This window comes from Meles meles, chromosome 2, assembly GCF_922984935.1.
Source record: "Meles meles chromosome 2, mMelMel3.1 paternal haplotype, whole genome shotgun sequence".
NCBI lineage: Eukaryota > Metazoa > Chordata > Mammalia > Carnivora > Mustelidae > Meles > Meles meles.
Genome location: NC_060067.1, coordinates 151,822,247 through 151,847,745, shown reverse-complemented (window position 1 = coordinate 151,847,745; position 25,499 = coordinate 151,822,247). Strand labels below are relative to the sequence as shown.

At 41.7% G+C, this 25,499-nt stretch overlaps 1 pseudogene; it reads right to left on the bottom strand.

Moving 5' to 3' along the window:
* Nucleotides 1-4,083: 4,083 nt before the first annotated feature.
* Nucleotides 4,084-25,499, bottom strand: part of LOC123936915 — a 132,421-nt pseudogene continuing 111,005 nt past the window's right edge.

Genomic DNA, 25,499 nt, shown 5'->3' with positions numbered 1-25,499 from the left:
TGTGTGGAAATCCACTGTCTTTATTCCCACACTGAAGAGACATAGGGATTGTACTAGTAAAGATCATATGCTAATGACTCTTCACCACTTTGGGCACTGACTTCAGATGTAAGAGGGTTTCTCCCATCCTCCTCTCCTTCAACATCTATCAAAGAGGGTCCCACAAAAAACAACATGCAGGAAATGAAAGAAAAGTATGAGCTCCTCATAGGAGTGGGGGCTTACAGTAGGGCACAATTCCCAGCAGTGAAATCAGTGTAGTCTGTGTTCTTGTCTATGTAGGGGACAGGGGCAAGGAGAACATCCTCTCCAGGGCTCACCAGAAATTTTCTTCACTGAATCAGAAGAACAAAGTTTCAGACAGTGAAAGGCAGAAGGTGCCCGTGTCCTGAAGATTTTAGTTAAGAAATCATCCATTCACTACCCACATAGACACCTGAAAAGCAGATGAAACCATCGAACAATGTGGGGGGCCCCACTTATAACTTATGTATTTTACTTATTAGTCAGCATGCAGTGTGTGCAGATTTCTTACGAGTGTGGGTAAAGAAAATAAGACTATATACTTTACCTAGACATTTATAAAGTATAACCTTGTGAGCAAAAAGTAAAATTATTTAAAAGAATAGAGAGTCTGAATATGTGTAGCATTTAAGAAGCATGCAGGGAAATGCACAGGACTCCTGGGAGGGGCTGGCACTTGACATGGCTCCTGATGGCTCTTGAGGGACATGTGGAATTTTCTGTTTGCAAGAAGGGAGGAGCATTTACAACGGCGAAGTGATACGGAGGAGTGGAGTTTGTTCAGGGAAGAGTAAGCAATTGAGTGTCTTGGAAAGATAGGGCTTGAGAGTCAGGCTGGAATCTGAGTACAAAGTGAAATTAGGAAGATTGAACTCTCTCTTTTGAATAATAAAGAGCCAATGAAGTGTCTCTTGGAGGGGTTAGTGTGATTAGATTTGCCTTCCTGTCCCTCACCTGCCCAGCTGTGCCTCTCATTTCCCAGCCAAGGGCCAGGAGCATCCTGGGCTTTTCAGCTTCCCCCAGTTGTCAGAAAAGTCTCACAGTTCTTGTACCTTGTGTTCTCCCCAAATTCATACGTAGAAGCCTGACCCCCAATGCAATGATATTAGGAGGTGGAGCCTTTGGGAGGTGATTAGTTCAGGAAGGGTGAAACCCACATGAATGGAATTAGTGCCCTTATAAAAGGCTCCCCAAAGAACAACTTTGCCCCTTCTGGCAGGTGAGGATGCCATGAGAAACTCTGACCCAAGAAGCAGCACCTTGGGGCGCCTGGGTGGCTCAGTGTGTTAAAGCCCCTGCTTTTGGCTCAGGTCATGATCCCGGGGTCCTGGGATTGAGCCCCATATTGGGCTCTCTGCTCAGCAGGAAGCCTGCTTTCCTCCCTACCTCTGCCTGCTTCTGCCTACTTGTGATCTCTGTCTGTCAAATAAATAAGTAAAATCTTAAAAAAAAAAAAAAGAAAGAATTGAAGAAGAAGCACCTCACTAGACACCAAACCTATGGAGCCTTGATCTCAGACTTCCCGACCTCCAGAACAGTGACGAATAAATTTCTGTTGTTTCTAAGTCATCGAGTCTATGGTAATTTATCATAACAGCCTCAATGGACTCTGATACACTTTGTTATTTAAATGTGTTTCTTTGGAGGAGGAGTCAAGATGGCGGAGAAGTAGCAGCCTGAGACTACATCAGGTAACAGGAGATCAGCTCGATAGCTTATCTAAACATTGCAAACACCTACAAATCCAACGGGAGAGCGAAGAGAAGAAGAACAGCAACTCTAGAAACAGAAAACCAACCACTTTCTGAAAGGTAGGACTGGCGGAGAAGTGAATCTAAAACGACGGGAAGATAGACCGCGGGGGGAGGGGCCGGCTCCCGGCAAGCGGCGGAGGAACGGAGCACAAAATCAGGACTTTTAAAAGTCTGTTCCACTGAGGGACATTGCTCCAGAGGCTAAACCAGGGTGAAGCACACGCGGGGCCAGCGTGGCCCCAGGCCCCGCAGGGTCACAGAAGGATCGGGGGTGTCAGAGTGTCGGAGAGCTCACAGGTATTAGAACGGAGAAGCCGGCTGCAGAGACAGAGCCGAGGACTGAACTCTCAGCTCGGGGTTACCTTGAACTGGTCGCGGGCTGGGTGAGCTCGGAGCGCGGCTAGAGGCTGGGGATACGGGAGTGATTGGGTGCTGTCCTCTGGGGGCGCACTGAGGAGTGGGGCCCCAGGCTCTTGGCTCCTCCGGGCCGGAGACTGGGAGGCCGCCATTTTCATTCCCGTCCTCCGGAACTCTATGGAAAGCGTTCAGGGAACAGAAGCTCCCAAAAGCGAACCCGAGCCGATTACTTAGTCCGGCCGCCGGTAAGGGCGGTGCAATCCCGCCTCGGGCAAAGACACTTGAGAGTCACTACAAGAGGCCCCTCCCCCAGAAGATCAACAAAATATCCAGCCAGGACGAAGTTCATCTATCAAGGAGAAAGCAGATTCAATTCCTAAATGTGTTTTTCACTAGCAACTGGAATGTTCTTCACCTCCCTCTTAGAAACATTTATTTCATTTATATTTACCCATATACTTTTGCCTCAATTCATTAACAGGATTATATCAAATAAGCTTTCTAGTGCATTTTATTTTATTTTACTTTAAAGATTTTATTTATTTGTTTGACAGAGAGAGACACAGCGAGAGAGGAAACACAAGCAGGGGAGTGGCAGAGGGAGAAGCAGGCTCCCACTGAGCAGGAAGCCCGATGGGGGTTCGAACCCAGGACCCTGGGATCATGACCTGAGCTAAGGCAGACGCCCAATGACTGAGCCTCCCAGGCACCCGTCTAGTGCATTTTAATAACAAATTTGATTTGATTCATTCCAGAGGTTTTTTTTTTTTTTCTTTTCCGTGCAGACACAAACATACAGCGTCACACCCACAGCCACACATAAACGCATGTGTGGGATCTTTGTCATCATTAGGTTTACAGAAAAAAATGGGAGCATATCACACACACTTTATTGAACATTCATTCCTTTCTCAGCAGTAACTAGAAGTATCTTCAAATTAATTAGTATGAGGCTCCGTCATTCTTTTCAAAACTGCACATCTTATTGTTTCTAAATATATTTTTAGTCATTTTCTTCTGATTTACTTTACTTTGTTCATAGTTTCTTATCACTACAAGGCAATAAACAGGGGATACCCGAAAATTTTATAGGATTTCTGGGTCCAAGCATATGTGTTAATTATCATTGTAATAGAAAGTGCCCAGATTGTTTTTCAAAAAAGGCTCTAACACTACATTTCCAACAGCACTGGGAAAGAACACCGTGTGGTGGAGATCTCCACCAGTGATGAATGTCATTGCTCTTTTTGACATTGTTGTTGCCAGCCTGATAGACATAAAACGATATCGTAGTATTATTTTAATTTGCATTTCTCCGACCACTAGTGAAGAGCAGCATCTTCTCTTGTCTGTTGGATCTGTACTTCTAAAGTTATTACTGATATCCTACTTTCCAAATTCTTGTGCCTTCATCATCCTTTTTGATAGAGGGCTAGCCGACTGGTCAATTCAGATTGTCTCTGGCTTCCATCGCCACAGTGTCTCTGAACACTGTTAGAATTCCCATTTTAAGATATGAACTGATGCCTCTGTACAGGTCTCTCCCTCGAGAGAGTGAGTATGCCTTACCCAAGCTAGATAAACTCTAGGCGGGAGGAATCAGGAAATTCACTTACATCCCTCTTCTGGGGAAAAAAAATGGGCAAGCAGTACACAAATCCCTAATTCCTGAAATACCTAAATGAGTGAAATGCCTGATCAAGAAATGCAAGTCTGTAGCTGTGGGATAAGGTCTCTCTGTCAAATACCACCTCGGCGAACACGAACTAGCCGGCAAATAAAGCATTTCTCTGGGCATAACAGGATTTCAGAATGACAGATGTGGCTCTGGGCGGTCTTGAAGGATACTCTGATAAGGTGGCGTGTATCTCTCCAGTTGATGAGGCAGCGTCTGTGCTCACCATTCTAATCTATCCCAGCCAGCTGCACGCGGCAGATTATTACCTAGTCAATATGGAACACGGCCAACTGCTGAGGAACTGTTGGTCATTACGCCAGCATGCTGAGCGGTCACGGAGACCAACCCTTTCCCCTGGAGCCCACTAATAATTAAAATGATGTGGATTGCTCGATCTTCTAGATGCTACAATAAAAAAAAAAATTAGAGAACCCAGTCTCGTTTTTATGACTAACAACATCTGAGTTGCAAAAGGTTTAATGCCCAGTAGAGATTCTCTGCTCCTAGATGCCCCCCCCCCCATATCCATCTGGCCACGGCATCCTTATCCAGTGTTAGCTGAGAGCATGGGCTGCTCTGACTGATGCTGACCACTTTGCTTCAAAATGATAAAAGAAAAAGACCTTTCTATTTCCCTGTTAAAGCAATAATCTCTTTGATTCCAAAATAATTACATAACCATGGACATTAAAGAGGAAAAGACCATCCCTGTACATTTGACCAGTTCCCAGATCGAATAAAAAAAGTTTAAATGACTTGCTAATTACAGTTAGCCAATGTCAAGATCAGGACCCTAACAGGGGTACCCTGACTATAGCATGAGTATTAGAATGCTCATGGATGATTTTCAGGTAACCTATGAAACCTCTAAAATTGTGTGAAAATTTTGTATTTTCTTTTTTGTGTGTGGGATGGAATCCATGATTTTTAGCAGATTCTCAAATGGCTCCCCGGTTAAGAGTCACTATTCCAAGAGAAGCACAAGTCCTCATTCCCATTGCCAGGAGGGACTTTCATAAGGACTAGACCAAGTTAGAAACCTTGAAGATAGACAACAGGATCCAGGCAGCAGAAGACATAGTACTTTGGGTGGAAAAGCAAAGACCACGATTCTCTTTCAGCTTGTGAGTTTACTCTGTATGTGCTTTGTTTGTTTGTTTGATTTTCCTGAGGCAGTTGTGATCACATGGAGCTCAGGGTGTCCTCTCTTTGAGACTTTCCTTTATTCTTTGAAGGCAGAGGGACCCTGTCGCCAGGTTCAGGGGATGGAAGCCTGGAGACATGAACTCAACAGATCCCTTCAAGGCTTCTCCAGCGCTTCTCAACTGTCATTGTCTTTGGCGAGGAGAAGCCAGAGGACCAACTAGATCAGAGGGCACCAAAGATCAGAAGGTAGAGCTGATTGGGCCTTTGTCTAGACCTTCTTTGACCCAAAAAAGTAGCAGGAGCTGATACTTTCCTGCTCAATTCACCAGAGCAAAAGACCAGACCTGAGGTTCACAGAGGAGCCTAATTAGTAATAAGGCATGTAATGACTAATAAGCCTAATAAGTAGTAAGACATTTACCTGAGGGGGTGAGGGGACACTCAGTGCAACTCACAGAGGACCAGCTCAGGAATAAGTGGTTCCATGGTTACCCAGAATTTGGACGGGCCACATCTGACATGACTATGTAATTTACTGTGAATTATCCATAGCATCTAACTGCATTCAAGTATCCAACAGACATCATCAGCAGGTTGCATAGGGGAAAAGCAAACTCACTTGAAGAGCAACGCCAGGGAAACTAGATTTACAAAGTAAGTCTGACATACATTGCCCAGCGTACTTTTATATGCATACCTGAATATGTATACATACACAGGCACACGTTTGCATATGTATGTGTCAAATACTTGTCTGTGCTAAACAGAAATGATTTTCAACAACCACTTCTTCTTTTTTTTTTTTATAAACATATAATGCATTTTTATCCCCAGGGGTACAGGTCTGTGAATCACCAGGTTTACACACTTCACAGCACTCACCATAGCACATACCCACCCCAATGTCCATAACCCCCTCCCCCTCTCCCAACCCCACCTCCCCCCAGCAACCCCCAGTTTGTTTTGTGAGAGTAAGAGTCATTTATGGTTTGTCTCCCTCCAAATCCCATCTTGTTTAAGTTTTTTGTTTTTTTTTTAAATTTATTTATTTTTTTCAGCGTAACAGTATTCATTATTTTTGCACCACACCCAGTGCTCCATGCAATACGTGCCCTCCCTATCACCCACCACCTGGTTCCCACAACCTCCCACCCCCAGCCCTTCAAAACCCTCAGGTTATTTTTCAGAGTCCATAGTCTCTTATGCTTCGCCTCCCCTTCCAATTTTTTTTTTATTAAACATATAATGTATTTTAATCCCCAGGGGTACAGGTCTGTGAATCGCCAGGTTTACACGCTTCACAGCACTGATGATAGCACATACCCTCCCCAATGTCCATAACCCCCTCCCCCTCTCCCAACCCCACCTGCCCCCAGCAATCCCCAGTTTGTTTTGAGAGATTAAGAGTCATTTATGGTTTGTCTCCCTCCCAATCCCATCTTGTTTCATTTATTCTTCTCCTATCCCCCTAACCCCCCATGTTGCCTCTCCATGTCCTCATATCAGGATAAATGATATGATAGTTGTCTGTCTCCGATTGACTTATTTCACTAAGCATGATACCCTCTAGTTCCATCCACGTCCTCGCAAATGGCAAGATTTCATTTCTTTTGATGGCTGCATAGTATTCCATTGTGTATATATGCCAGGTCTTCTTTATCCATTCATCAGTTGATGGACATCTAGGTTCTTTCTGTAGTTTGGCTATTGTAGACATTGCTGCTATAAACATTCGGGTACACGTGCCCCTTCGGATCACTGCGTTTGTATCTTTAGGGTAAATACCCAGTAGTGCAATTACTGGGTCATAGGGTAGGTCTATTTTCAACATTTTGAGGAAACTCCATGCTGTTTTCCAGAGTGGTTGCACCAGCTTGCATTCCCACCAACAGTGTAGGAGGGTTCCCCTTCCTCCACATCCTCGCCAGCATCTGTCATTTCCTGACTTGTTAATTTTCGCCATTCTCAGTGGTGTGAGGTGATATCTCATTGTGGTTTTGATTTGTATTTCCCTGATGCCGAGTGATGTGTAGCACTTTTTCATGTGTCTGTTGGCCATCTGGATGTCTTCCTTGCAGAAATGTCTGTTCATGTCCTCTGCCCATTTCTTGATTGGATTGTTTGTTCTTTGGGTGTTGAGTTTGCTAAGTTTCTTATAGATTTTGGATAGTAGCCTTTTATCTGATATGTCGTTTGCAAATATCTTCTCCCATTCTGTCAGTGGTCTTTTGGTTTTGTTAACTGTTTCCTTTGCTGTGCAAAAGCTTTTGATCTTGATGAAATCCCAATAGTTCATTTTTGCCCTTGCTTCCCTTGCCTTTGCCGTTGTTCCTAGGAAGATGTTGCTGCGGCTGCGGTCGAAGAGGTTGCTGCCTGTGTTCTCCTCAAGGATTTTGATGGTTTCCTTTCTCACATTGAGGTCCTTCATCCATTTTGAATCTATTTTCATGTGTGGTGTAAGGAAGTGGTCCAATTTCATTTTTCTGCATGTGGCTGTCCAATTTTCCCAACACCATTTGTTGAAGAGGCTGTCTTTTTTCCATTGGACATTCTTTCCTGCTTTGTCGAAGATTAGTTGACCATAGAGTTGAGGGTCTATTTCTGGACTGTCTATTCTGTTGCATTGATCTATGTGCCTGTTTTTGTGCCAGTACCATGCTGTCTTGATGATGACAGCTTTGTAATAGAGCTTGAAGTCCAGAATTGTGATGCCACCAACTTTGGCTTTCTTTTTCAATATTCCTTTGGCTATTCGAGGTCTTTTCTGGTTCCATATAAATTTTACGATTATTTGTTCCATTTCTTTGAAAAAAATGGATGGGATTTTGATAGGAATTGCATTAAACGTGTAGATTGCTTTAGGTAGCACAGACATTTTCACAATATTTATTTTTCCAATCCAGGAGCATGGGACATTTTTCGATTTCTTTGTGTCTTCCTCAATTTCTTTCATGAGTACTTTATAGTTTTCTGAGTATAGACTCTTAGCCTCTTTGGTTAGGTTTATTCCTAGGTATCTTACAGTTTTGGGTACAATTGTAAATGGGATTGACTCCTTAATTTCTCTTTCTTCTGTCTTGTTGTTGGTGTACAGAAATGCAACTGATTTCTGTGCATTGATTTTATATCCTGACACTTTACTGAATTCCTGTACAAGTTCTAGCAGTTTGGGAGTGGAGTCTTTTGGGTTTTCCACATATAATATCATATCATCTGCGAAGAGTGATAGTTTGACTTCTTCTTTGCCGATTTGGATGCCTTTAATTTCTTTTTGTTGTCTGATTGCTGAGGCTAGGACTTCTAGTACTATGTTGAATAGCAGTGGTGATAATGGACATCCCTGCCGTGTTCCTGACCTTAACAAAAAGCTTTCAGTTTTTCTCCATTGAGAATGATATTTGCGGTGGGTTTTTTATAGATGGCTTTGATAATATTGAGGTATGTGCCCTCTATCCCTACACTTTGAAGAGTTTTGATCAGGAAGGGATGCTGTACTTTGTCAAATGCTTTTTCAGCATCTATTGAGAGTATCATATGGTTCTTGTTCTTTCTTTTATTAATGTGTTGTATCACGTTGATTGATTTGCGGATGTTGAACCAACCCTGCAGCCCTGGAATAAATCGCACTTGATCATGGTGAATAATCCTTTTAATGTACTGTTGAATCCCATTGGCTAGTATTTTGGTGAGAATTTTTGCATCTGTGTTCATCAAGGATATTGTTCTGTAGTTCTCTTTTTTCGTGGGATCCTTGTCTGGTTTTGGGATCAAGGTGATGCTGGCCTCATAAAATGGGTTTGGAAGTTTTCCTTTCATTTCTATTCTTTGGAACAGTTTCAGGAGAATAGGAATTAGTTCTTCTTTAAATGTTTGGTAGAATTCCCCTGGGAAGCCGTCTGGTCCTGGGCTTTTGTTTGTTTGGAGACTTTTGATGACTGTTTCAATCTCCTTACTGGTTATGGGCCTGTTTAGGTTTTCTATTTCTTCCTGGTTCAGTTGTGGTAGTTTATATGTCTCTAGGAATGCATCCATTTTTTCAGATTGTCAAATTTGTTGGCGTAGAGTTGCTCATAGTATGTTCTTATAATTGTCTGTATTTCTTTGGTGTTAGTTGTGATCTCTCCTCTTTCATTCATGATTTTATTTATTTGGGTCCTTTCTCTTTTCTTTTTGATAAGTCTGGCCAGGGGTCTATCAAGCTTATTGATTCTTTCAAAGAACCAGCTCCTAGTTTCATTGATTTTTTCTATTGTTTTTTTTTTGTTGTTGTTGTTGTTGTTGTTTCTATTTCATTGATTTCTGCTCTGGCCTTTATGATTTCTCTTCTCCTGCTGGGTTTAGGGTTTCTTTCTTGTTCTTTCTCCAGCTCCTTTAGGTGTAGTGTTAGTTTGTGTACTTGAGACCTTTCTTGTTTCTTGAGATAGGCTTGTACTGCTATATAATTTCCTCTCAGGACTGCCTTTGCTGTGTCCCACAGATTTTGAACCGTTGTGTTTTCATTATCATTTGTTTCCATGAATTTTTTCAATTCTTCTTTAATTTCCTGGTTGACCCATTCATTCTTTAGAAGGATGCTGTTTAGTCTCCATGTATTTGGGTTCTTTCCAGCTTTCCTCTTGTGATTGAGTTCTAGCTTCAGAGCATTGTGGTCTGAAAATATGCAGGGAATGATCCCAATCTTTTGATACCAGTTGAGACCTGATTTGTGACCCAGGATGTGATCTATTCTGGAGAAGGTTCCATGTGCACTAGAGAAGAATGTGTATTCTGTTGCTTTGGGATGAAATGTTCTGAATATATCTGTGATGTCCATCTGGTCCAGTGTGTCATTTAAGGCCTTTATTTCCTTGTTGATCTTTGGCTTGGATGATCTGTCCATTTCAGTGAGGGGAGTGTTAAAGTCCCCTACTATTATTGTATTATTATTGATGTGTTTCTTTGATTTTGTTATTAATTGGTTGATATAGTTGGCTGCTCCCACGTTAGGGGCATAGATATTTAAAATGGTTAGATCTTCTTGTTGGACAGACCCTTTGAGCATGATATAAAGTCCTTCCTCATCTCTTATTATAGTCTTTGGCTTAAAATCTAATTGATCTGATATAAGGATTGCCACCCCAGCTTTCTTCTGATGCCCATTAGCATGGTAAATTGTTTTCCACCCCCTCACTTTAAATCTGGAGGTGTCTTTGCGTCTAAAATGAGTTTCTTGTAGGTAACATATAGATGGTTTTTTTTTTTTTTTTTATCCATTCTGATACCCTGTGTCTTTTGATTGGGGCATTTAGCCCATTAACATTCAGGGTTACTATTGAGAGAAAAGAATTTAGTGCCATTATTAGCCTGTAAGGTGACTGTTACTGTATATTGTCTCTGTACCTTTCTGACTACTTTTAGGCTCTCTCTTCACTTAGAGGACCCTTTCAATATTTCCTGTAGAGCTGGTTTGGTGTTTGCAAATTCTTTCAGTTTTTTGTTTTCCTGGAAGCTTTTTATCTCTCCTTCTATTTTCAATGATAGCCTAGCTGGATAGAGTATTCTTGGCTGCATGTTTTTCTCATTTAGTGCTCTGAATATATCACGCCAGCTCTTTCTGGCCTGCCAGGTCTCTGTGGATAAGTCTGCTGCCAATCTGATATTTTTACCATTGTATGTGCAGACTTCTTTTCCTGGGCTGCTTTCAGGATTTTCTCTTTGTCACTAAGACTTGTAAATTTTACTATTAGGTGATGGGGTGTGGACCTATTATTGTTGACTTTGAGGGGGGTTCTCTGCACCTCCTGGATTTTGATGCTTGTTCCCTTTGCCATATTAGGAAAATTCTCTCTAATAATTCTCTCCAATAGACCTTCTGCTCTCCTCTCTCTTGCTTCTTCTTCTGGAATCTCAATTATCTAATGTTGTTTCGTCTTATGGTGTCACTTATCTCTCGAATTCTCCCCTCATGGTCCAGTAGCTGTTTTTCCCTCTTTTGCTCGGCTTCTTTATTCTCTGTCATTTGGTCTTCTATATCACTAATTCTTTCTTCTGCCTCATTTATCCTAGCAGTGAGAGCCTCCATTTTTTATTGCACCTCATTAATAGCGTTTTTTATTTCAACTTGGTTAGATTTTAGTTCTTTAATTTCTCCAGAAAGGGCTTTAATATCTCCAGAGAGGGTTTCTCTAATATCTTCCATGCCTTTTTCGGGCCCGGCTAGAACGTTAAGAATCGTCATTCTGAACTCTTGATCTGACATATTACCAATGTCTGTGTTGATTAGGTCCCTAGCCTTCAGACTGCCTCTTGTTCTTTTGTTTGTGGTGATTTTTTCCACCTTGTCATTTCATCCAGATAAGAATATATGAAGGAGAGAATAAAATACTAAAAGGGTGGCAACGACCCCAGAAAAATGCGCTGTAACCAAATCAGAAGAGACCCCAAATTGTGGGGGGGAGAAAGGGGATAAAAAGAGGTTCAGAAAAAAAAAAAGAAAAAAATTATAAAAATAAAACAAATAAAAAAATATATATTTTAGATAAGCTAGTCAAAAAATGTTAAAAAAAGAAAAGTGTTAAAGTTTTAAAAAATTTAGCAGAAGAAGAAAAAAGAAAGAAAAAAAATTGAAAAAAGAAAAAAAATTGAATTAATCGCAAGACTAAAGAATCATGGGGAGAAAGCCATGAGTTCCGTGCTTTGCTTTCTCCTCTGGAATTCCGCTGCTGTCTTAGGAATTGAACCCGTTTTCCTTGATAGATGAACTTCGTCCTGGCTGGATATTTTGTTGATCTTCTGGGGGAGAGGCCTGTTGTAGTCACTCTCAAGTGTCTTTGCCTGAGGCGGAATTGCACCGCCCTTACCGGGGGCCGGACTAAGTAATCCGCTGGGGTTCGCTTTTGGGAGCTTCTGTTCCCTGAATGCTTTCCGTAGAGTTCCGGAGGACGGGAATGAAAATGGTGGCCTCCCAGTCTCCGGCCCAGAGAAGCTGAGATCCCAGGGCCCCACTCTTCAGTGCGCCCCCAGAGGACAGCACCCAATCACTCCCATATCCCCAGCCTCCAGCCGCGCTCCGAGCTCACCCAGCCTGCGACAGTTCAAGGTAACCCCGAGCTGAGAGCTCAGTCCTCGGCTCTGTCTCTGTAGCCAGCTTCTCCGTTCTAACACCTGCGAGCTCTGCGACACTCTGACACCCCCGATCCTTCTGTGACCCTGCGGGACCTGGGGCCACGCTGACCCCACGTGGGCTTCACCCCGGTTCAGCCTCTGGAGCAATGTCCCTCAGTGGAACAGACTTTTAAAAGTCCTGATTTTGTGCTCCATTGCTCTGCCACTTGCCGGGAGCTGGCTCTTCCCGCCGCGGTCTATCTTCCTGTCGTTTTAGATTCATTTCTCCGCCAGTCCTACCTTTCAGAAAGTGGTTAATTTTCTGTTTCTAGAATTGCTGTTCTTCTTCTCTTCGATCTCTTTGTTGGATTTGTAGGTGTTTGCAATGTTTAGATAAGCTATCGAGCTGATCTCCTGCTACCTAATGTAGTCTCAGCCTGCTAGTTCTCCGCCATCTTGACTCCTCCTCCTCAACAACCACTTCTTAAGGTGATGCACACCACTGGTGTTCTTCAGTGATGTACAGACTGAAGAGATAGAGACGATCCTTATACTCTCTCTCCTCTTGCATCGTTTGTGGCTTAAGGTTCAAATGGCCTTCGAGACAGGAGCACCGTTGTACCTCCTTCCGGTAACCAGCAAAGTGTCTACTGCTAATCCTAGACTTAGTCTTGGGCCCCAATAGCACAGCAGAGCTCCACCTAGCTTTGGGCTGAAGCTACTGCATCAGTGTACTGTGCCTTAAAAAGTTCATTTATTCCATAAGTATCTATTAAGGGTTCACTCTGTCAGAGTCCCTGTTCTAAGAGTTGGAGACACAGAAAACTCAAACCACTGCCTTTTTCAGAGATTGCATCTTGGTGGAAGGAGGCAAGCAACCAAATAAATAAAAGCAATCCTGCCAGATGGTAATAATGGTATTGGAGAAAAAGCAGGAAAGAGGGACAGGGCGGCAGAAGTGAGGCAGGGAGGGCATGTGAATGTCACTGAAGAGCGAGAAGACCTCACTGAATAGGAGACATTTGAACAAAGACCTAGGGCAGGTGAGACTGTGCCATGTGGCTGTGGAAGAGGAAAGAGCTCTAGGCAGAAGGGACTGTAAATGCCAAGGTCCTGAGGCAAGAACGTGCCAGGAGACCAGCAAGGCTGAAGCCGTGACTGGAAGGTTGGAGAAGTAACAGTGGGCCATGATCAGGAACCCAGGAGCAGAATCTGACTCTGATGTTTTATTTGGTTAAGCTTTTTTTTTTTTTTTTTTTTTAACCCCAGGCAGCTGAAAAAGTAACTGCATTTTTTCCCCCCAAAGGTTTTAAACTTGAAAAGGTACTTTCTGGAAAAGAGGCTCTAAAGTGGAGTGTTCATAATCTCCCTCTGTTTCTTCCAATTCTTGTTTCCCTCAGACTTTCTTTAGCTCTAGCTGCCCCTACTTTTGTTTGCATGGCTTAAGATTTCCACTTTCAAACTCAAAAGCAGGTGAGACGCAGTGTTTTTATTTACATTTCCGTATGGTTAACATACAGCGTTACATTAGTTTCAAGTGTATAATATAGTGATTCAACACTTGCATACAACACCCAGTACTCATCACAGCAAGTGCACTCCTCAATCCCCATCACCTATATCATCCATCTCCCCACCCCTCCTCCTTTCTGGGAACCATGAGTTTGTTCCCTGTAGTTAAGAGTTGGCTTCTTGATTTTCCTACCTTTCTCTTTTTGTCCTTCTGCTTTTTTTGTTCCTTAAATTCCACACATGAGTGAAATCATATTATATTTGTTTTTCTGACTGACTTATTTCACTTAGCATAAGCCTCTCTAGCTCCATCCATGTTGCAAATAACAAGATTTCCTTCTTTTTTATGGCTGAGTAATACTCCTGTGTGTGTGTGTGTGTGTACATATATATACCATATCTACTTTATCCATGCCTATGATGGACCCTTGGGCTCTTTCCATAATTTGGCTACTGTAGATAATGCTACTAATAACATCAGGGTGCACGCATCCCTTTGAATTAGTATTTTTATTTTCTTTGGGTAAATACCCAATAATGCAGTTGCTGGATCCTAGGGTAGTTGTATTTTCAACTTTTTAAAAAAATTTATTTACTCAACACAGAGAGATATCACAAGTAGGCAGAGAGGCAGGCAAAGAGAAAGGGGGAGGCAGGCTCCCTGCTGAGCAGAGAGTCCAATGTGGGGTTCAATCCCAGGACCTTGAGACCATGACCTGAGCTGAAGACAGAGGCTTAACCCACTGAGCCACCCAGGCACCCCTATTTTCAACTTTTTTGAGAAGCCTCCATACTGTTTCCCAGAGTGGCTGCACCAGTTTGCATTCCCTCCAACAGCACATAAGGGTTTCCCTTTCTGCACATCCTTGCCAACACCTGTTGTTCCTGTGTTGTTGATTTGAGCCACTCTAATAGGTGTGAGGTGGTATCTCATTGTGGTTTTGATTTACATTTCCCTGATGAGCAGTGATGTTGAGCATCTTTTCATGAGTTTCTTGGCCATTTGTATGTCTCTTTGGAAAAATGTCTATTTATGTCTTCTGTCCATTTTTTAATTGGATTATTCATTTTTTGGGTGTTGAGTTTTATAAGCTCCTTCTATATTTTGGATACTAACCCTATCAGATATGTCATTTGCAAATATTTTCTCCCATTCCATAAGTTGCCTTTTGGTTTTGTTGATTATTTCCTTCACTGTGCAGAAGGTTTTTATCCTGACAAGGTCCCGGGAGTTTAGTTTTGCTTTTGTTTCCCTTGCCTCAAGAGACATATCTAGAAAGAAGTTGCTACAGTTGATGTCAAAGAGGTTACTGCCTGTGTTCTCCTCTAGGATTTTTTATGGCCTCAAACTATTCCAAAAAAAATAGCAAAGGAAGGAAACCTTCCAAATTCATTCTGTGAGGCCAGCATTACCCTGATACCAAACCAGATAAAGACTCCAATAAAAAAAAGAAATACAGCCCAATATCCCTGATGAACATGAATCTAAAAATTCTCAATAAAATACTAGCAAACCGAATCCAACAATACATTAAAACAATCATTCACCAGGGTCAAGTGGGATTTATTTCTGGGTTGCAAGGGTGGTTCACTATTAGCAAATCAATGTGATACACCACATTAATAAAAGAAAGGATAAGAACCATATGATCCTCTCAATAGGCGCAGAAAAACCATTTGACAAAGTATAACATCCATTCATGATAAAAACCATCAGCAAAGTAAGTTTTGAGGAAATACACCTCAATATCATAAATGCCATGTATGAAAAATCCACAGTTCATACCATCCTCACTGGGGAAAAACTGAGAGCTTTTCCTCTACAGGCAGGAGTAAGACAGGGATGCCCACTCTCACCGCTGTTACTCCATAGTACTGGAAATCTTAGCCATAGCAATCAGACAACAAAAAGGAATAAAAGACATCCAAATTGGCAAGGAGGAAGTAAATCTTTCACTATTTGCAGATGACATGATACTCGAGATAGAAAACCCAGAAGACTCTACCCAAAACCTGCTAGAACTGATACACAAATTCAGCAAAGTCCCAGGATACAAAATCAAGGCCCAAGAATCTATTGCATTTCAATACAGCAATAATGAAGCACCAGAAAGAGAAATTAAGGCATTGACCCCATTTACAATTGCACCCAAAACCGTAAGATACCTAGAAATAAGCCCAACAAAGAGGTGAAAGACCTATATCCTAAATATATTTGAAACTACCCACTCATCTCAACCCCCCCCCCACCCTGTGCACCTTGGCCCTCTGGTACTTGCCTTTCTAGCCAAATGACTCCTGTAGCCTCCACCTGTTCTGCCTGTTCCATTCTCTGCAGAGTAGTGAGAAAAGATTTCTCAAGGGCAAATCTGATCCTGTCACTCTTTTGGGTAACTTAGGATAAAATCCAAAATTCTTCCTATGGCCAGCAAGGGCCCTCTGTGATTTTTTGCCCTCAATTGCTTCTAGAGCTTAACATGGTCCACTTGCCTCCGTGTTTCCTAAGCTCAAGGTACTCTGCGGTTTTTAGCCCTCAAAACATACTAAATTACTTCCCACCTGAGACTATGTTTGCCAACTCCTCTACCTGAAGCCGTTTTCCTGGTGTGCCCTTCTCTCCTCAGTAACTTCTACATAACCATGGGTCTTAGCAGATGTGGCTCTTCCTCAGGAGCACCCTTTCTCACACTCAACTTAGTTAGATGCCTCTCCTATACAGTGTTTTTGCACCCAGAGCTTTTATATTATGGCACTTAGCCAAATGGTCATTGATTCATTATCTTATTGTTTATGTAGTCTATAAACCCCATGAGGGGAAGGAGTCACTCTGTTCTTAGACCATGTGTTCTCAGCTCCTGTTTAAAAAAAAAAAATGTAGGGACATGTGGGTGGCTCAGTAGGTTAAGCGTCTGCCTTCGGCTCAGGTCACGATCCTAGGGTCCTGGGAGTAAGCCACACTTTCGGCTTCCTGCTTCATGAAGAGTCTGCTTCTCCCTCTGCCTGCCGTTCCTCCTGCTGGTGCTCTCTCTGCGTGTTCTCTCTCTAAAATAAATAAACAAAATCTTTAAAAAATAAAATAAAAATTTTAAGCAGCTGTGTTCGTGACACTTGTTAAAGATGGTAGGGCAAACATTTTTCAGGGCGGCTAGTATGGCGGGGTTTTATAGTAGAGGTGAGATCAGGCTCAACTCTGAACATGAGGGCTGGTGAGCATTTTCAGCCAAGTAGCAGTGAGATGGGCAGTGGATAGAGCTTTAGTTAAGAGGAAATATCAAAGCAGAGGGACTATTGCTAGACCAACTCAACAAGGTTCTTGCTGAAGGCAGGCCAGGGTGGTAAAGTATCAAGGGCATGGAGATGAGGAATTTGGTCAGAGTTTTACACTGACCCAGTAGGATTCTTATCTGTCAGGACAGAGCCCGAAGTTGGGGCCTTGAGGACTTAGGAGGCCTGACTAGGTTTGGAACATGATCACACCTAGCACAATGCCTAGCACATAGTAGGTGGTCGGTACATGTATGTGAAGTAAATTAAGTGGCTGAGAATCTGTTGGTGTAGGGAAGACTGTGATTCACAAACAAAGCTGCCCACCCTAATTTTACCCCTAGCATGAACTCACAGTCAAGCTCTTCTCAAAAATCCAAAAATGAATTTAATAATTTAAAATGTCCTTAACTGTATCTGAAGTTGAATTTTCTTTGGGTTCATTTTGCTATGTAGCAGGATAAAGGGCCTTAAGAAAGTATGTTTTCCACAACAAAAACATAATTCTCTGAGTGATTTTAAAAAAGTCTAGCTATAGATTTAGAAAGCAGTGTTTTCTTGTAGAATATATTATTTATGGTGTGTTCCAAACCAGACATTTTCCTTCTTGAGAGCCAAAGGAACAGATGCAAGCATCCAACAGAAACCCAAAATATTAACAATTGTTCCATTAGTCGCTTAAACATTCTAGTCAGCCTCGATGCCAGTTGCTTTGCCCAATAAACAAGAAAGTAATTCCTCTTCCTACTTAAAATCATGGCTACAAATTTTAAAGTCATTTCATGGTGTGCGGACAACCAAGTTATTCTGTAAATGTATTACTATAAAGACACAGGGGCCTTAAGCTAATTCTCAAAACCAAGCACATTAGATCAGCTTCTGGATGTTTTTTGTTTGGTTTTGCTTCTGGCTCCTAGTTCAAGCCTTCAAAGGCTTGGGGCCACACAGCGTGGATATGACCTATGGCTACTAAAATCAATGGAAGGTCAATTGATTTACTTTGCCTTTAAGTCAAGAACATGCGAAGTGGCCTTCTGTGAATCAAAATGTGATTCCCTCAAAGACTCTGATTTTTTTGCAAAAATATAAAAAAAATTGTTTTGGAAAGAGAACTTTTTATTACTCTCACAAAAAAACTCAACAGTGTACACGTGGCCAGTTTGTCAGCCAGTTGTTTAGCCTTTGGTTATTCCGGCTTGGCAGTGTGGGCCCCCAAATTTGGCCCCAGGACACTGCCTCCCCGGTGATGGCGGGTCTCATCCTAACTGTCATTATCACTGGTCCTGACAGCTTCCACCTGCTTTGCTGAGCTCCCTTGTCTTCTAAGTTAACCTGTGTGAAGATGGCCATGGTGCAGGTTTTCCTGGGGACCAGAGCCCCCAGCCTGGCCTTCCCCTTGATAATGCAGTAGGGAACCCCCATCCTGATGAGGAAGCAAAAGACTAGTTAAGGACAAAGCAGAAGCTGGCACCCTACATCCCCCCACCTTGTGACATGTATGACATTTCTTGGGAACTCCTGGCAGCCCTACAGGAAGAACAAATGGTTCACTAACAGTAGTCACAGTCCTGCAGGGCAGGAGTCTCCCTCAGTTTACAAATGTCCTAGTACAATAGCCTAACTTCCAGAAACCATAACTCAGTTCCTGAAACCCTAACATTGTCCTCTCCTCCATAAAACTGAGGGAGACTGAGGTGGAAGGAAATGTAAATCAATTTGAATTTCTTCTAAACCTAAAGCTCATTGACAAGGATGTGTGATAGGAGGAATGTGACATTCCACCAGGAAACTCCCAACTGTCTTCATATTAGTGCCTCATTAGAGGGAAAAATGCATGACAATAACCAGGCCTCCAGTATCCTGAGTCTTTTTACCACAGGACAACCCTTCTGAACACCCCGTTGGTTCTCACCTCCCCAGCTCCTGAATATATATATATATTGAGCCACTCCTCGGGATCACGGGACAGCAGCTTTTCCTGCCCATGGGTCCTGTTCCCATTCTTTAATAAACCACCATTTTACACCAAAGATGTCTCAAGAATTCTTTCTTGGTTGTTGGCTCCAGACTCCACCCACATTGAACCTCACCTATATTCTAAAACTTCATCACTCCTGTGACCCAGGGAAGGCGGGGGGACAACCCGCTCAGTGGTGTCTGCGTTGTGTGTAACCACTACTGGTGAGTCTTCCTGTTTTCCACAAAGCTGGTAACAGCATTAACCCCACTCAAGGGATAGGCAGCTTCTTAGTGGGGACAGCCCCCTTAGTCATCAGCCTTCTTTTCGGCCCCAGGGCCAACAAACAGTCTCTGCTTCTTCTCTTGGTTTGTTTCTGGACTGTAGTAGTTGAGTAGCTCAATGAGCTGGTTTATAACAAAAGACGTTTATGGAGAACAGCCCTTTGCCGCTACCATCGCAAGTAGCAAGACCCTTTGACAAAGAGGGTGAGATCCTTTTCAAGCTGGATGTCCTGCTCGGTGCCAAATTTCTTGGGCATTTTATCAAACAAAAGACTGGTCACCTTCTTGGCCTGATTCTTCTCAACAACAGGTGCCGGGCCCCCCTTCTTCTCATTTGCCTTCTTTCCTTTCTGTATCTTGGATGGCTGGAGGGGAGAGAGAGCCAAAAATAAAAAGCTTTCATGATCTTATAGTCAGATCACTGCTAAATTGTCAAACATAGCAAGTATTCTCATCCTTACCCTAGTGTGCCTGCCACTTCCTTTTTCCTTTGCTCTGATTTCATGTTTTTTTTCTTTTATTGAGCTTTTTTTTTTTTTGGTTTAAGAATGTCTTGGTGCACCTGGGTGGCATAGTCAGTTAAGCCTCTGCCTTCAACTCAGGTTTTTTTTTTTTTTTCCTCATTTTAAAAATTTATTGATTTATTTATTTTTCAGCGTAACAGTATTCATTGTTTTTGCACCACACCCAGTGCTCTATGCAATACATGCCCTCCCTATTACCCACCACCTGGTTCCCCCAACCTCCCTCCCCTGTCCCTTCAAAACCCTCAGGTTGTTTTTCAGAGTCCATAGTCTCTTATGGTTCGCCTCCCCTTCCAATTTCCCTCAACTTCCTTCTCCTCTCCATCTCCCAATATCCTCCATGTCAACTCAGGTTTTGATCCCAGGGTGCTGGGATCCAGCCCTGTGATGGGCTCCCTGCTCAGTGGAAAATCTGCTTCTCCCTCTTCCCCGGAAACTCCCTACTTGTGCTCTCTCTGTTTCTCTGTCTCAAATAAATAACTAAAATGTAAAAACAATTTTTTTAAATGCTTAAGTTTATTTTTATTTTTGGAAAAGAATGAAATTTAATAACACTCAATATATAAAAAATGTTAATTTTATAAGTACTGTAGGACACTATGTAAATTTTAAATACACAAAATGATACTAAGTAATGCATGTTAAAGTTTTCATACAAAGTAAAGGTACAAAACACATGTGGGAGTGACACCCTAACCTCAGGACAGCAGAGATCTCTCAGAAAATAAAAGAAAAAAAAAACAGAATGGAATAGGCTGATGGTTGTGATTGAGTCTTAAAATTTATCACATTCGAATGCAGCACATGAAGTGAGATTTGCAAAATTGTGAGCAAATACAGTTCGTGGCTCACTCCCAGAAACCAATCTGGAAATGCTCCAGAGTGAAAATGAAATTGATGGACCTGACTAATTAACTTAAAGACTGTCAGAACCCCCTGGGACGCCTCAAGTGGGTTGGTATGCGTGGGAACTGCACGCCAGACGGAGGGAGGACCGGAAGCCAGAGCAAGCCAGAGGCAGAAGGAGATTTCTTAACTGTGATCTCTTCTCTCCCCAGATCAGCCCAAGCCAGTCAGCTCAAGTCACCACATGCCAGAGGAAAACCTGGGGGACATCCTAGTGCTGTAACCAGAGATGGGTAACTTGTAAGTAGAGCCAGAGTCCAGGATGCATGTCGGAACAGACCGCAACAAGTCCTGGTGGCCACTGGAGGGAGGAGATGATGCTCTGGTAACATAAGCTCACAGCAAAATATAACAAGTGCCCCAAATTTTTTTTTCACATTTTAAAAAAATTTCTTTTCAGCGTAACAGTATTCATTGTTTTTGCACCACACCCAGTGCTCCATGCAATACATGCCCTCCCTAATACCCACCACCTTGTTCCACCAACATCCACCCCCCGCCCCTTCAAGACCCTCAGGTTGTTTTTCAGAGTCCATAGTCTCTCATGGTTCACCTCCCCTTCCAATTTCCCTCAACTCCCTTCTTCTCTCCATCTCCCCATGTCCTCCATGTTATTTGTTATGCTCCACAAATAAGTGAAACTATATGATAATTACTCTCTCTGCTTGACTTATTTCACTCAGCATAATCTCTTCCAGTCCCGTCCATGTTGCTACAAAAGTTGGGTATTCATCCTTTCTGATAGAGGCATAATACTCCATAGTGTATATGGACCACATCTTCCTTATCCATTTGTCCATTGAAGGGCATCTTGGTTCTGAATTTAGCTGGAGAATCAACATAAGGCAAGGCACAATTAATTGATTTCATGTCTATGTGTAATCTAAAGAAACAAGGTGAATGAAGAAGCAAACAAACAAACAGAAAAAAACAGAAACAGGCTCATAAATGTTGGGGAAGTTCATTGAAAAGAATGACAGCCAGTTGACCTGTGAGATACACCCCCATCAGAGGCTTCTCACCACCACCCTGCTTTCCTGCTCCCAGAGGCTGCTCCTAGGACATGGGCTTGAGGTAGTGATGGGGTGTGGAGAACACGTCCATGAGTTTCATGACTAAACCCGGTTAAGGCCTCTTTACTTTTAGGATTTGTTGGGAAGTTTTGGGGTTCCATTTGTCTTGCTGCTGCTCAAGACTAAGCCTCTTGTATAAGTTTCCTTTGTTTATTAAAACTATCACCTACTAACCTGGAGTAGCCCACATCTTCCTTCAGTCTCTCCCAGTTTCAGATGACACCAGGGAAGCTCCCAAGGGGACTGTGAACCAACACAAATACAGAGAACAAACATGGTGGCCGAAGGGGAGGAGTGGAGGGATGGGTGAAATAGGTGAAGGGGACCAAGAGGTACAAACTTGCAGTTATAAAAGACGTAAGTTACAGGGATGGAAAGTACAGCACAGGGAACCTAGTCAATAATATTGAAATACTGTCATGCAGTGACAGTTGGTAACTGCACTTATGGTGGAGAGTAATGTATAGAACTGTTGAGTAACTATGTTGTCCACAAGAAACTAACATAGCATTGTACGTCAACTCTAGTTCAATTTTTTAAAAAGTGAAAAGAAAGAAGTATTTTTCAGGAGAATATTGGTCATTTGAAGCAGGAACAAAGGGTTATGAGGGAGAGGCAACTGCGAGTTATCATTACAATAAGGAACTCCACAAATGGATTGAATATCAGAATGGATATAGCCAGAGAATGAGCTACTAACTGGAAAAAAACATGTCAAGGAATTCTCCCAGAAGACAACAAGTATGACGAAAAAGAGCAAACTATTAAAAGAAATGTTAAGAGGAAGGAGGATAGGAGAAGCTTCGGAAGAAGAGAATGCAATCAATGGAGGGAAGAAAATATTTGAAGAAATAATGATTGAGAATTTCCTATAATTAAAGAAAGAAGACTACAGATTGAAGGGGTTTAGAAAATGTCAACTGAAGACATAAGAAAAGCTCACACTTCGTTATAATACAGTCAAGTTTAAGCCCATCAAAGTCAAAGATACCTGACACAGAGAAACAAGTCAAGTTGACATTAGATTTATCAGCAACATTGGATAAGACTAGGTGAATATTTTCACCATGTTGAAGGAGGAAATAATTTAGAATGTCTAGAACACGTACAATATTTTCCTTTAGCTGAGTTTCTGTTTAAGTGAAATAAAGATATTCTCAGGCATATTATTGTCTCAGAAAGATTAACACAGAGACTCTCTTTGAAACCACTCTTGGAGGAAGCATCCGGCAAAAGAAAATCCATCCAGAAAATACAAAGAGATACATAGAGGAAGTAAAAGTGAGTAAACCAGAATTTATCTGTTATTATGTATGTCATCTGTGATGCTTTCAATTATTCTAAATTTTAGGTATCAGAGAGAAGAGAGTCAAAGGGCAAACAGCACAGATTTGAAAGACCTGAGCTGGAATTCTCTTTTTAGTTGTGTGACTTTGCACAAATGATGTAATCTCAGGGCTGGCTGTTTGGATAAATCTCTAAATCTCAACTTTCTTAACTTCAAATAACTATAAAAATCTCATCTCATAAAGCTTCTGTCAAGATTGAGATAAAATAAGTGAGAACATGGTGCTAGACACATAATAGTTGTTCCAGAAAAAAAAGAAAATAAGATTAGTCACAGATATTGACTAATTACACCTCCTTAATGACCAACCACAGAGGGCATGAAAATGAGAAACTAGTTTTGTTTCTTCCCCCATGAAATAATGACAATAGAAACCTTATTTTCTCCCTTGGAATACAAGGTTTAAAAGGGATTATATGTAAGAATATATCATTTCAGTTTGAAAACAAACAAGGAAGCAATTAATCATATGGATCCAGCAGCAAGGTTGGGGGTGGGGGTGGGGGCATTGTTTTCTAGGTCTTGAACTTCAGACTGTGGATCCCAGCCATTTCCACCGTCTTTCCTCAGGCAGGATAAGATTAATTTGAGAGATTTAAATAGGGGCATTCCTGTTAGATTAAAATGTGGTATTCTTCAGCAAGATGCTATGACCCAAGCAAAAATCTTTTTCATGAGAATAAAGCAGAACCAACATAATTGGTGGCATTAAAATGAAATGATAGACCAAAAAAATCCCATCATTTTCCTGCCTATGTTTCAGTCAGCTCAGAGAATTTCTTCCCAAACACATTAATTATTCCAAGATGTAGAGAATTAAAAATGTAACAACCATTTCCAATTATCTGTGCTGTTCTTTAAGAACTGTGGGGCGTGAGCCACTGTAAAGAGCTAATTTAGGAAGGAAGGCTGTCTTTGAATACACTGAACATGCAGGCACCTTAACGTACACTGACGTTTTGTTATCATCTGGTTTGATTTGACAGTTGAAATTACCATTTAGCGGAGGCATTTCTACATTTTGGTAATTCTTGGACTGGGCATTTTAAAATGAAAAAAAAAATACTCAAGGATGAGTTTTCTTCTTTTGGTTAATTTTACATGACTAGAAAGAGATAATACAAGTCGGTCTTTTTCTAATACTTCTGAGTAGGGTTGACCTTATAGAAATTTAATTATAAAATACATGTGTGAACCTTGATGAATCTATTAGAAGTTTGTAGCACAGACAAAAGATTTGGAAGTAATTTCTCTCAAAGAAGAACTACAAAGTTAAGAAAAATAAATATGTCATTGCTTAAAAGAATACATCTTGGGGCACCTGGGTGGTTCAATGGGTTAAGCATCTGCCTTCAGCTCAGGTCATGATATTGGGGTCCTGAGATCAAGCCCCACATTGGGCTCTCTGCTCAGCAGGGAGCATGCTCCTCCCCCCCACCCCACCTCCCCGCTGCACTGCCTGCCTCTCTGCCTGCTTGTGATCTCTCTCTCTCTCTGTCAAATAAATAAATAAAATCTTAAAAAAAAGAATACATCTTTATGGTGTTTTTAAGACTTCATATGTAGTTCTTCTTTTATCTATAAATAATCCTATAAAATAGGTAGCGTGAGGGTTATGATCTCTGCTTTATAGGTAAAGAAATTTTAGACTGAGAGTTTTGAGAAGACTAATATTAGAAGTAATGATGTTTTTCCCCAGATGTCATCAATGCCTCAAATTTTTATGGGCCCTTTATCATTTATGAAGCATTTGGAGATAACTTGTTAAGGCAGAAATTCAAATCAGGTTAATCCAAAAATTCATAATTTTTGAATTGTTAATCCAGAAATTCAAACCACGTTAATCCAAACCAGGGAGTTGAACTGATTCCCATAATGAGGAAAACCAGGATGACTAAATTCAGAGTCAGACTCTCATTGTTGATGTTTTTCACTTCTTCTCCTGCCTCAGCCCTGCTTTCTGTGTGGGTTTCCTTCCCTCCCTCTGCTAGTGGGCTTCCTCCATGTAGCTCAGTAGGTAAGTACAAGCAGCCCCACTACCACTTCCTTCCAGCATCCATAGTACAGAAACACCAGGACCAATCTTCTTAATTTGCTCCAGCTGAAAAAGCTGGGGACCCAGCTTGGATCACATGCCAAGTTTTAGCCATTCTCTGAGATCAGAGTTGTAGGAAGCTGTGAGAGGGACAAGTAGGATCCTGCCTCTGATGTGCTAGTTGGGGACAGAGTACATGACTGACCGCATGTGGTGGGAGAGAATGATGCCCCAAGGAAAACAATAGTGGCAAATATTCACTGTCTTCTGTTTACTGGCATCAAAATAATCAGAAAGGCAGCTTAATGGGTGAGATTAATAAAACATCTAGAAGCAGACACATCTCTATGTAAGGATTTATTACAAGATTTTTCTGGAAATTCAAATAGGTGGGGGAAAAATGAGTTACATAATTAATGCTGCAAAAACTGAATTGATAATGTTGTGAAAACATCAGTATTTATTGAATGAAATGAATGAATGAATGAATGGGTTAGAGTCTGAGTTAGAGTCCCAATTCTGCCACATATAGCTCTGGGATCTTGAGATACTTA